The sequence below is a fragment of the Dioscorea cayenensis genome, chromosome 15 (assembly GCF_009730915.1).
Source record: "Dioscorea cayenensis subsp. rotundata cultivar TDr96_F1 chromosome 15, TDr96_F1_v2_PseudoChromosome.rev07_lg8_w22 25.fasta, whole genome shotgun sequence".
Classification (NCBI taxonomy): domain Eukaryota; kingdom Viridiplantae; phylum Streptophyta; class Magnoliopsida; order Dioscoreales; family Dioscoreaceae; genus Dioscorea; species Dioscorea cayenensis.
In genome coordinates, this window is record NC_052485.1 from 13,550,940 (window position 1) to 13,565,387 (window position 14,448).

Genomic DNA, 14,448 nt, shown 5'->3' on the forward strand with positions numbered 1-14,448 from the left:
GAATGTGCAGATACCAAGTAAACTCCGAAAGTAGATATGCTTTTGAGATGGCAAAGCCTTTGATATTATATCAGCCAATTCTTCTCTTGTGTTGTAATATTCCAGCTTGATTACCCCATTCGTTACTAGATTTCTTATGAAATGAAATCTTATATCAATGTGTTTAGATCTCCCGTGTAGCACTGGATTCTTTGCAATGGTGATTGTGAATCTGTTGTCACAGTAGACCTGAGTTTCTCCTTCTTGTTTCAGATTGAAATCATTGAGTAACCTTCACAACCAAACTGCTTGACATGTTGTGAATATAGCTGCGATGTAGTTTGCCTCTGTTGTCAATAACGTTATTGATAAGTGCTTGAGTAGACATATTTTTCTATATGTTTTACATGCATTGAGCATCATTTTTACCATGGTTTATGTCTCATATTGTGTATTTGGTGTTTTTTTGTGCAATTAGGTTGTGAATGTCTTGAAGAGTCGAAAGGAAGCAAAGATAGGCTATGAAGACATAATGTTGGGTGTTCTTGGTCAATTCAAGGACTAAGGCACGAGAGGAGTTCATGAACGTGGAGATGTGTGCCAACTTCCAAGGAGATTCAAGCCAATTTGCTAGTTGGAAGGGCGCAAATGCAGTCACATCTTCATGCTCCTTCTCTTTATGAAGAATGCAAAACCTTTCAATAATGAGTCGATGAAAAAAAGTCTTATAACCTACCACATAGACGTGTGCCCGGCCAAGTGGCCTCAAGAGAAGAGTGTTTGGACTAGAGATGCAAGTGGGACAGGGATTCCCTGAAACATCCCCTCCGGTTCCCCGAGGGGTACGGGTAAGTGGGGAATCCCCGTACCCCGCGGCGATTCCCCAACAAAAAAATATATTATATATTTTTAGTATATTTATTAAAGATTATTTCAACATTAATATAATATTATATATATAATCAATAAATATTTATTTGTTAATATTTTTAGTTATTAATAAGTTTTAGTAAATATAACTTTCATATTTAATGGAAACTTAATTTAAAATAACTGAGTTTAAATATAATTGTAACAATAATTTGAAATAACGTTATATATTATTTATTTATTGATAAATATTATTTTTTCAATCCGTTAACTATTTATATTTATATATTTCATTAAAACATATTTATTTAATAAAATCTTATATTAATTTAATAAAATTATTATATAATATATTAACAAAATTAAAATTCAAAATTCTAATTTTCAAATTTTTAATATTCATAAAAATGAATTATTTATCTTTAAAATAACCCCGATGGTTGTAACCCCGATGCTGGGGTTACAACCTCATATAACATAATTAATTTTATTTAAATATTTATCTAGTGAGCTTTTATCTTTAAAAAATTTATCTTTAAATATTTATTAAAATATCAACTTTATCATGCCATGCAAAATTTATCTTTAATAAACAAATAAAAATTAAATCTTTTTTTGCCGATGGAATTTTAAGACATAGCAACGGAAAAAGTTGACTAGCAATGGAATATGAGCAACAGAATATGTTCTGTTGCTATTCAGTTACAAAAATTTACCTGCGCTAAATTTGGCGGGAACGTCCGTTGCAAACGGAATATGAGCAACAGAATATTTAAAAAATTAGTATTTTCCTAAGAATTCTTCATTTTACTCAATTAATTTACATTTAATTATTGTTACTTTAGATTTATAATATATCAATTTATCGAAACCGAATTATAAAATATTTTAATGTTCATCTATAAAATATTATTTTATTTCCTATAATTATAAAAAAATATAATATGAATGCAATATATATTGTTAATTTAAAACCTCCTATATTTATTATAATTATATTAGATTTTTAATAAAGGATTAAATGATAACAATTAACAACTCATTGAAAAATCAAAATATAACTTTCATATTTAATAGAAACTTAATTTAAAATAACTGAGTTTAAATATAATTGTAACAATAAATTTGAAATAACATTATATGTTATTTATTTAGTGATGAATATTATTTTTTCAATCCATTAAACATTTAAACTCTTGTTCATTAATTTATCTTTATATTATAAAATGGGACTCACAATTATTTCATACAACTTATTAACTATTTATATTTGTATATTTCATTAAAACATATTTATTTAATAAAATCTTAAATTATTTTAATAAAATTATTATATAATATTTATTTAATAATTTTTTATATCAATGTTTTGGGCGGTGCGGGGATCCTTGCGGGGGAGTGAGCGGGGGATTTTTTTCCCTGCGAGGAATTTTAAACCGGGGAATCCCCGCCCTGTGGAGAGCGGGGATGGGGATGGGGATCCCATTCCCCGCCCCGCCCCACTTCCATTCCTAGTTTGTACCGCGGTTATGAAGAGACTATAGCTAAGTATAGTAGTAAAACATTGTAGCATTTACTGTAGCAGCATTGTAGCAGAATTACTGTTCACGTGACCGCGTGAAAATTCCTGCAGCCCACAAGGGCGCGTGGAAAATCCATACGGGCGTGTGAAGGCATGTAATAACTGTGGTTTGTGACTATAAATAGGCCGTTTACCCTATTCTTTGGAGACTTTTTGCAGGACTTTTTGCGAGCACTCTAAGGGCAAGGCGGCTAGGGTTCTAAAGGTCTTTGGCGATATTGAGGTCCGTTCTTCACCAACTTTGATCGATCTTCTCTCTGTCATAACATCGAGAGGGCATTCAGCAACCTAGCTTCGGATGAGGATTCTTCAAGACGTTGAGCGACCCATCAAGGCCATCATCACGAATTCAAGGGTGTTTTTCTCTATGGTTTACATTACTATTCATTGTATTAATCTTTGTTTTGTAACTTGTCCCATGGAGGGCTAAACCCTAGTAGGTATTTGGGCATGTAAACCCTAGGATCTTATCTTTTGTATTGATTTGCTTTATGTTTCTATTAAATCCGAGTTGATTTGAGTTTTAATCTTGTGTTATCATGGCTTGCATGTTTTATTGATCCTTGTGATTGATTATCTATGTATGATTTGTTACTTTGATGGGAGAGAGGTCTCCATTAGAGTTAGAACATCCAAGGTTAAAGAGGGTTGAGAGGGTGAGTCATAAGGTAGTGGAGTGTCCCCTTTCCCTTCCGATGAGTGTTTCCTATCTCCGTATTCCCTAGACTCTATGCAACCATATTTGGTGTGAGGCATGAGATTGATAGATTTTTCCGCCGGGACCTTGTAGGGGGTTTGGAATCTTTCGCCTAGAGATAGGGTTAGATCTACTTTTAGGAATCGGTTTCACTCTTAGGTATCCCTAGAGCTTATTGCGGTCATATGGGGTGTGAGATGTTGAGATTGAGCGATTTCTCCACCGGGACCTTGTAGGGAACTAGTACCGGTGTTTTAGAGGCAATAGCCGGTTCTTCTTGGATTACCTCGACTCATTAAACTCGGTTTAGAAGCATTTAGCAAGTCTTGAGCTTCATGTTAGATCCTAGGGGGAGCATTGCCCGGGTATCTCACCTTTATTGATTGAGATCTCCTTTACTTTCTATCTTGCCTGCTTTCTTGCTTATTAATATTTTTGCAATTAGTCCATTTCATTACACCAATTGATTTTGATTAGATAACTAAGAATTGGTTACTACTAATACTTCCGTTCCTTGTAGATTCGGCTACCCACTCACCGGAGTACTTTATTAGTTCGACCCCCGTGCACTTGCGGTTTACACACGCAATTTGGATTGTATCAGCTATGTTGTCTTGTTTCTTTGTACTCTATGTAATAGCTGTGGAACCAATGACAAGTGTCTAAATGTATGTATTTTCTTATGTGTATTTATACACTTAGCATATATTTTGTTAAGAATTGATGCCCGTTTTATGCTTAATCACGTGTTATTTTCCTTGTAGGGCACAGAGAAGCCATGGAGAATATGAGGACATATTTAGGGTAAAAAAAAAAAGGAGAAACCAGGGTTGTACAGTAGTAGTTACTATAGCACCTAGAGATTTTTTGAGACAAACTTTTGCTTAACTCATGCAGCCTTCATACGAGTCTTTATCAGACTTGTATGCCTCTCGGTATTAACCCAGTATACAGTTAGAATTCATCATTTTGGACTTTGTACAGTCTTCATATGGCCTCCATACGGCTCATATGGCTTGGGGGTATAAAAGGAGTCTTTTAGGGCTGGAAAAGGAGTTCTTGGCCACCATTAGAACAGGAGAAAAGCTAGAAATTGTAGTGATCTTTCAAGGTGATTTCAAGGGCTTTTAAGGCTTCAAAGAATCATCCTTCAAAGGCGACATCCACCACCTTGGAAAGAGAGGAGTCCTAGGACCGGGAAGCGACCTTCGGCTAGGGGAAGTGCCATTCGGTGATCCTTGGGAGAGGGAAGTGTCATTTAGCCCGATTTACCTAATCTATATCATCTTTTTATCTTGGGAGTATCATCTATGAACTTCTCGTGTATTTTGATTTATATTGTTGTTTGCATTTGTTTAATGGCACACTAGGCCCTAAGGCCACCGGATGTCGGTGAACCTTGGGGGATTCATCATGTATTTTGGATGATTGCTACTTAATTTTATTGCTTGGGTTTGGTTTGTGATTTAATAAATTGTGCCTTCATGCTAGAATTATATATAGAGAGATCCATGGTTCTTTTATGAGTTGTACACATCAATATGACCTACTCATGTATATTAGATCGCGAATAGATTAAAAGGGCTTGCTTGTGCCTACATGCCAAGAGATTGGATGTTGGTAGCCCTCCGATTCTTAAGAGTAGACCTAGAAGGTGGTTACTCTTATTTTGGGATTTCCTTATTCTTAATGCAATCATAGGAGTACCAGTAGGGAAGAGATTCTGATCAATACTCGTATGGGATTAGGGTTCAACCGCCGAGAGATTGGGGTTGATCTAATCTAGAAATCCCTCGGTCCAAATCACCTTTGTATCTTTTGTTCTTCATCCATGCATCATGATGACCCCCCTAAGGGGATCCACATCCATGACCTTTTGCACTTCATTGTTGTCTTTGTAATCTCTTGCTTAAATCTTCAAGTTGTAGGACATCCATGACCTTTTGCACTTTATTGTTGGTTTTTTATTTTTTTTTCTTATATCTAGTTAAGTAAACTCTCTCACTTAAGAGTTAGCCTAGAAAGTAGGCGGTGAAGGAGTAATAGTAGATCCTTAACCCCGAAGAATACGATTCTTGTGTCTTTATACGAGGTATTACTTGGTGACCCCGTACACTTGTGGGTAATCAATCAACCAAGCATGAATATACTTCTAGAGGTGCTCTTCTTGTCATCAGTTGCACCAACCCAATCTCTGTCTGTGAAGCCAAGTAGCTGGAGATTTGAAGCACTTATGTACCATAAGCCAAAATCCAATGTTCCTACAATATATATATATATATATATATGAGAATCCTTATTTCCACTCCAAAATGATGTTTATTAGGATTCCTCATGTACCTTGACACAATGCCAACTGAATATGTGATGTCTGGTCTTATGTGTACTAAATAAAGCAGCCCTCCAAGCAAGCTTCAAAACTTTTGTACATCTACTTCTCTTGTACCATCTTCTAGTTGTAACTTCTCATTGATGTTCATAGGTGTTACAGCTCCTTTACATCCTATCATGTTGTGTTTTTTCAGCAAGTCCTCTGCATATTTTCTTTGGCATAAGAACAACCCATTTTCACCCTGTTTGACTTCTAGTCCCAGGAAATAGTGCAAAAAATCCCAGATCTGACATTTCAAATGCTTCCATCATCTCCCATTTGAATTCAGTTGTGACTAACTCAGTTGGACCTATATATATGGTGTCGTCTACATATACACATATTATCAATATTTCGTCCTTGTTTTTTTTTTCCTTGTATATAAAGTTGGTTCGTTCTCACTCTTCTGAAATCCGTGTTGTATAAAATGACAATCCACATTACTATACCAAGCTCTAGGCACTTGCCGTAGTTCATATAGAGCTTTTCGTAGCTTGTAGACTTTCTCCTCACTATCTTTAATAAGAAATCCTTCTGGCTAGCAAGCATACACCTCCTCTTGAAGAACACCATTGAGGAAGGCTAATTTGATGTCCAACTGATAGATGGGCCACTTCAATTTTGCACCAAGGGCAAGAAATACTTGAACTGTCTCAAACCTCGCAATCGGTGAGAATGTTTTTTCAAAATCAATGCCATGTATTTGAGAATATCCCTTCACAACCAAACACTCCTTATACCTTTGAATGCTTCCATCAAAATTGTACTTCATCTTGCAAACCCACTTCAATCCTACGGCATTCTTCCCTTTCAGCAGAATGACCAAGTCCCAAATTTGGTTCTTTTCAATGGCTTGTATTTCCTCCTTCATTGCATACCTCTATTCTTTCTTTTCTGAAGCTTCATCAAATGTGATTATGTCAGAAATCATGAGTGCAAAAGTGTATACTTCATAGATCTCTGTCAAAGATCTAGTTTTTCATGGTGGTTCTTTATCACTTGAAAAGCTTGATGAACCATTAACTCCTTGTACATAATTAGAATCACTCACTGCATGTAATGGTGCAATCGTTGTTGGTATATCTTCTACAAGTGGAAGAGGAACTTGAGAATGTGCTTCTGCTTCATTGCTCTATTGCTAACTAGCATCTTCATCAAAAACAACACTTCTACTGATAATTACCATACTAGTAGCTGGATTATACAACTTATATGCTTTTGACTCACTACAATACCAAATGACAATACATTTCTTTGTTTTCTCATCCAGTTTTTGACATTGCATTGGATTAATAAATGTATATGTAATACAACAGAACACCTTTAAATGAGAAATAGAGGGCCTCATACCTATTCAGGTTTTATAAGGAGTCATGTTCAGCATTGCCTTAGTGGGAGAGAAGTTTAGCAGGTACACTACTGTTATTATAGCTTCTGCCCAAAAGATATTTGGAAGTTTCTTCCCTTTCATTAGACTCCTTGCCATCTCCACAACTGTACAATTCTTCCTATACGTGACGCCGCTCCACTGAGGCATATAAGGTGTTGTAAGCTGTCTATGGATACCATAATCTTCGTAGAACTCCTTGAACTTCGTTGATAGGAATTCACCACCTTGATCTGTATGTAGGACCTTAAAATGATGTCCATTCTGCTTCTCCACCAATGCTTTGAATCTCCTGAACCAATCAAAGGCTTGAGACTTGTACCTTAAGAAGTAGATCCATCTCATGCGAGTGAGGTCATCTGTCAAATAGGAGGAAGTATTGGCTTCCTCCAAGTGAAGTTGTTTGCATCAGGCCGCAAATGTCTGCATGGATGATCTCCAAGGGTGTAGTCTTTCTCTTAGCTTTGTCTGTAGAGAAGGGCCTCCTCGCTTGTTTGCTATACACACAACCTTCACAAAACTCAACTTGTTCTATGCTTGGAATCTCATCCACCATATTTTTATGGCTTAACAGTCTTAACCCTTTAATATTAAAGTGTCCATATCTTAGATGCCATAGAGAGGACTCCTTATTTTCACTTGCAAGAAGTCCAAGGCTACCACCATTTGAGAATTCAAATGGAAACATTCTATTACTCGTGATTTGTATATTGGCCAATTGCACTCCCATCTTCTCCTCCTAGATTATGCATACTCCATGCTTAAACATGATTGAGTAACCATTGAAAAGAAGCTGACCTACACTCAAGAGGTTATATGCAAGACTGGGAACATATTATACCTCTCGAATGATCTTCACTTTTCCTTGAGATATCTCCATAGCAACAATCCCTTTTTCTTCAACTTGCATTTCTTTGTTATCTCCCAATTTTATCTTTATCTTGTAGGTTTCATCCAGCTCCCTAGACAGCTTCTTCATGCCAATCATGCGGTTCGAACAACCACTATTGACCAACCACAAACTCTCTGCAACATTATGAGTGTCACAATAAACCATAAAGAGAGTACTTACATTAGGCTCATCAACAATATTGATGCCTTTGTCTTTTAGCCAACATTCTTCTTTCATATGCCATATTTGCGACAATGATGGCATTGAATATTGGATTTATATCTTCTGTGAGCATTGTTGTTGGTGAGCTGCCTTTGTTCAGCACTTTGTCCTCTGCCACAACCTCGGCTTCGTCCTTTATAATGACCCCTGCCTCGGCCTCTAAATGTAGCTTTCTCTCCTTCCTTGGTAGTTGATGACTTCACCTTCACTTGCAGCACTGTTTCTTCACTTTTCTCCACCATCCTATTCAGTCTTGCTTCATGTGCCTATAGAGAACCACTCAACTCATCAATCGTGAGAGTTGTGAGATCTTTAGATTCTTCAATTGCTGCCACGACATGATCAAACTTCGACGTCAAACTCCTTAGAATTTTGGCCACCACCGTTTGATCTATAATTTCATCTCCATACACCCGCATTTGATTGAGGATGCTAACCACCTAAGATACATAAATCTAAACAGACTCATTACTCTTCATGTTGGAGATTTCAAACTCTTGCTTTAAGGTTTGTAACTTGACCATCATCACCTTGGGAAGACCCTTGAAATTCAACTTGCAAAATACTCCATGCTTGCTTAGAAGTTGTAGCAGCTGCAATTCTTGAGAATATATTCTCATACATAGCCTGTTGTATACAGAAAAGGGCCTTTGAATCCCGTTTTCTGTTTTCTCTAACCCATTGCTCTCCATCAAAATCCACATAGCCATGTTCAACAAGATCCCAAAGATCTTTTGATCAGAAAAGCGTCTTCATCTTCAAGCTCCAATACTCATAATTGTCTCCTTTGAAGATTGGCAACAAAGGCTGTGATATGCTCACGGCATTGCCATTAACTTCCATGATGTATGCTGCTGTAGAACCATGCTCGGATACCACTTTCTTGGAGAAGTTTATATGAGAGAAAGCTAGTGAGAGAACAATATTAATCATGCAAAAGCCAAGTCAAAACACAACTGAGATAGATATTATTATAATTTCTCATATGAAACTGTATGCTATAACTCCACTTTTATAACAATCAACCACATGCTTCAAAGTACAATATTAACATTCCATTATTCTAGGAACTACTCAACGACTTGCAGATGAAGTCAATGAGACTTATCCAATGCTCCACGTCATTGTTCACTTTAGCTTCCATCCACGTAGACTTTCCAATCATCACCAACATAATCTTCATGCTCAGCTAGCAAATTGAATAACATACTCTCGAATAAAGTGATCTTTCTCTCTTGATAATAACTAATAAGCTTTTATGTTTGATTGTAAGAACTATAATTCGTTATTGATTTGTTATTCTAAAATTTGTGTATAGTTTAATTAAAATAGATTGTTGACTTGTTATTAATTTTGACCATTGGATAACTTCTGAAAGAGTATTATTGATTTGTTCCTTTTGGGACTCGTGCATATTTTTTTTTCAATGATTTGTTTATGTTAGTAATTTGGAGAGCATTGTTATTTTCAACCATTGAATAGCTATTTTGGGAAAAATATATATTGTTGGGATTTCTTTCTATTTGAGGTATTTCTTTGGTGGCGATTTTATGAATTTATCTTGAAACTATTTCTTTATGTATACATAAGCATGTATATGCATGTGTGTGTATATATATTAATTTGTTCTATTTATTTATTTGTTTGTTTTGGTCCGTTGAGTTTTAACATTTTGGGCCGGGTTATAGGTTTTTAATATTTTAGAAGTGTTTTTTATTTTTTATTTATTTATTTTTGTAAATTTGATAGAGTATATGAATATTAAAAGTATTTGCCTTTTATATTAGGACCTTCTAAGAAATTCAGTTAAAAATTATTTATTTATTTATTACTTAATTACTTTGTTAATTATTTATTTACTTTTTATTTCATTATCTATTCATTTTGTGCAGATAAGTAATGATTATTTATTTTCCGAATAATGCAATTATGTTCATATTACCTAATTGGAAAATATCTTTTTGTTTATCTCTCTATCTGCTTATGTGAAAACTAAAATAATTCTAGTTCTTTGAGACTGACTCTTCTAGTTCTCTGAGACTGACTCGACAATTTATTATGGTTGAATTGTTTGACTTCTCCCATGAAAAACTATTTTGATTATATTTATTCTCCAAATAATATATGTTCTTGATCATGCCAACATGAACATATGAAAATAAATATAATTTTGCACTGCCTTTTGGTGAAATAGTAATTGACTTTGATATTATGGCCATCAGAATTTGGGAGGCATATAAATGTTTACGATTGTTTAATTTGATGTGAATTGTATAATTATTTTACAATTTATTTTTTGTAAATTTTTAATTTCAATTCTGGGAATATTATTTTAACAAATAAGATTTTCTTGATATTTTCTTATATATTTTGTTAATGAAAATTATGCATGTGTCAAGTAATTTTTTTTTGTTTGTTTTAATTTACTACTTAATTACTAAGCTATCAGGATCACAAAATTTTGTTGTTTATTTTTCAGAGGAAAAGTGGTACCTAGCAACTAGTAACATGGTCACGATTAATTCCTAAATTTTTAGTTGTTTAGATTTTAGTTGTGAGATGATAATTTGATTTATCATGAGATATATAGCACTTTGAGTAGTGGATCTTGTTTGGGCCTATAGTTGAGATTTTTGTTGCATTCAATATGAATTTGTTAAGCCTTACGTGCTTACTCATGGGTTTTGCTTGTAGGCATGCAGCTTTTGTCATGCATTGGGCATGCATATTGGATTGGATTTAGGGAATGACAATGTGGATCTAAACAAAAAAAATGCAACATAAAAACAATTAAAAAGAATAACATCTATGTAATATAAATAACGCAATGCACTCAACAACAAATCCATTTCAAAATCGTCAATAGTGGGAGCACATTAATGGAAGCATAAATTATCTTAATATATAGCCTTTTTTTGGGATATTGATAATGCCCCAACCATTACTAGGTCTTAAACGTTGATGGCTATATCCATTAATCTCTGCTTGAGCACTTAATTAATATGTTAGACATCGTTTGAAAATCACTATAAGAAAACAGAGGCATCAGGCACAAAAATTTCTATCACTAAAAGATCAAATTTCATGGGTGATGACTTTCATTGACGGAAATCTATGTTGCTTATAATGAACTGGCTAATACTATTCCGTAGGTAAAAATAATTCCGTCGGTGATGTTGAAATATTAGTGAGGGAATATTCTGTCACTAAAAGTATTCTATACTCACGAAAATCCATCAGTGAAAGTGTTTATCACCAACGGAATTCCGTCACTGAAAGTGTCTATCACCCACGGAATTCCATCAGTGAAAATATTTATCACTCATGGAATTCCGTCACTTATAATCTTCATCACCAATGCAATTCCGTCATTGAAAATGTTTACCACCCACAAAATTCCGTCACTGAAGGCTTATTACCAACGGAATTCTGTCACTAATTATTTTCATTATCCATAAAATTCCATCTTTGATACTATTTTCTATTAATTCATTTTTTCTGCTTTATTTCCATGTAGCACATATATATTACCAATGTCATTTCACAAACTATTTATAATGTCTACAATTATTTATTCATTAAAAAAAACAAGTCCAACATTGTTTAAAACAAAAACTCTCAATGTTTCATCAAATTCAAAAACATATAAGAAAATAAATTCGTACTTAACAACAAAACATCATAAGAGAAGTCATATGTAAAATTACCAATAAAACACCCAAGTTTTATGAATCAGTCTCTCAAACATTCAATCTTCACCATCGGTAGTTTCTTCTTCACAATCTTTGTCATTCGTTCCGATTTGAGAAAATCCAGCATTCCTAGCAAGTGTTATAGGATTTAACATCTTAGTAATAAGACGCAAAAATGTCTTGATTTCATTATGAGAATCCTCCAAGCTTTGTAGTTTATTCTTCACAGCCGCTACTTCTTCCCGTAGATTATCAACTTTGGTGGAAGAACGTGGAGCTTCAACTAGAGGATTACAAGTCGATGAATAGGAGTCTTCCGCAATGCTAATGGGAGGAGAAATTAATTTTTTTTCCCCACGTGGCGTGGTCCTGAATCCATACACATGTTTACGCGTAGTCTCTATTCCTCCAATTGCATCACACCAAGCTTGCGGGTCAAATTCAGGATGGCAAGATTCATTGACACCATATTTTTGGCTCATTGAAGAAGTATAAGATTTTATAAAAACATAAAATCCTTATGAGTGGTAGATTTAAGATAATGAAAGAATTATTAATGCATTAGAAACAAAAATTGTATATTAATAATTAGTATATACTTATGAAACCAATTTACTTACACTCACGGATTTAAACTTGCTGTCAACATAATCACCACGACCCTTTTCATGCTTGTGGGAATTAAACACTTCTCCATATGTTGGCTTCCGATTTAATTGTGTTGCTACACATAAATATAGAATAAATAACTCATGGACATATAATTAAAAAAAAATGTAAAACTTGTCAAAAAGATATTAAATCTTGAAAACTACAATTAAAAAGCAATAGAAATCATATATACCATCCTCTTTGAATGAAGCAAAAAAGGAATCGATCCACCAGTATGTATGGTACGTAATACTTCCATTTTTTTCTATGTGCCTGCCTATTTTGCATGGACTTTTGAGATCGATTTTTCCATGTTTCAGTTTTCCAAACATTGTCAATTAAACGATCCCAGATATCAACTCTTATCCAACCTTCATTACATTTGTTTTTTCTATGGGCCATACAAATTGTTCCTAATAAAATATATAAACCAAAGGTTACCAACAACACACTCAATACATTAGAATAGGACAATATATTCAAACTATAAAAGTACATATAAACCACTGGGAAGAAAAAAAAGCAAACTTCCACAACATCATTGGATAAGAAGTACAAATAGAGCACTAGGAAGAAAAAAAAAATCTAGATTCAATGCGCCATTTAATATGATATTATTATCTAGGAATAACACCTAACAAAAACTCTTAGGTCAAACCTTTTTCACTAATACATACATACATTAGATATATATATATATATATATATATATATATAGGGACAATTTTGTATTGTGAACACTAATTAAAATAGATAGACAATTATTAAAATATCAAGAACCTATTTTTATTAATAATATTTTTATGATCAACTTTTAATAATCTTTCTTTGGTTTTGCCTATATACAATCCAGAGCAACTTTTAAAACATAATAATGGAAAAGAGTAATAAATTTTATGTTGCAGGAGTGGTTCACCTCAAATGAGAGCTATTACATTTCTTATGGGTTTGATCTATTACAAGTAAGATGTCAAGTCTAGGAAATCACAGAACGACAGATATTTCAATAATTCAATAGAATAGCTCCAGTTCTATGATATCCATCATGATAAATTTCAAGAGATAACTCAGTTTAATTAACATCAATTAGTATAAGAACCCAGACATTCACCCAAAACAAGATAAGAGGTCTCATATGCAGAGTTAATTAGCATACTACCATCATTCATAAGCAGTACAACATAGAGAAGAGAATAAAACCCAACCAGGATAATAAGACACATAACAACACAATACTCCCAACCTCTAGACTAGCGTAGTAACAAAATACAACAGTCATAAAATATAGAAGACTTCGAGCAAGATAACCAGCTAGTATATGCCAGTATATGTCACCGCCATTCGATGCAGCTTTGGCACTAGGATGGGCTGGCAAAGACTAGGATCTGGCAGTAAGATCCAGATCTCTCGCGTCCCATTCAGCGTACTTAGAAAAAAAATACATTGGACACTTAGAAAGAGGTGCGTTTAGAGAGGAGGTTGGGCTCGTGGGAGGGTTGGTGAGGGGGTCGCCGGAGGGGAGGTAGAGATGAAGATGGTGCCATTGTCACTTAGAAAGAGAGGAAAATGGGAAGGGCTTAGAAAGAATTAGGGCTTGGAGTCTTTCACTTTGGGTTTTTTATTTTTTTTTATTATTATTTTTTTACTTTGGTTTTTTTTGGAAGAATGAGGGTTTGACTGATATTTATTTTTAATATATATTGGAAGAATAGATAATAAAAAATTTATATTTGAAATAATATGTTGTTGTTAAGTTCAAATTTTTTCTAAATATTGAATATATATATATATATTATCAAATATTATAAAATAAATATTAACATAAATAGATGAGTCCAAAAATTATAGGCCTTTTGTTTTTCAATTAACTAGTTCACTAAAATTGGTATAAAAAACCAATTAAATAAACAATATTTATATAATGTGTTTATAATTGACAGTTTTTATTTTTCAAATTTAATATTATTTGTCAATTTTATTCTTTTTTTGTCATACTTTGTTCTTTTTAAATTTTTTTTTTTGAAAAACTAAAATTTTGTCAATTTTTTTTTGGAATCCATACATTTATTATTTTCTTTAAATTTATTTTATTTTAAAAACAATCA

The 14,448-nt window shown here is 33.7% G+C and overlaps 1 long non-coding RNA gene across 1 annotated transcript; it reads right to left on the bottom strand.

The window, feature by feature from the left end:
- Positions 1-12,046: 12,046 nt before the first annotated feature.
- Positions 12,047-13,955, bottom strand: LOC120276830. The gene is made up of 3 exons (XR_005541374.1): positions 13,652-13,955; positions 12,537-12,756; positions 12,047-12,416 (listed from the first exon to the last, which is right to left on the bottom strand). It is a non-coding gene; the product is annotated as an uncharacterized LOC120276830 (long non-coding RNA).
- Positions 13,956-14,448: the final 493 nt, after the last annotated feature.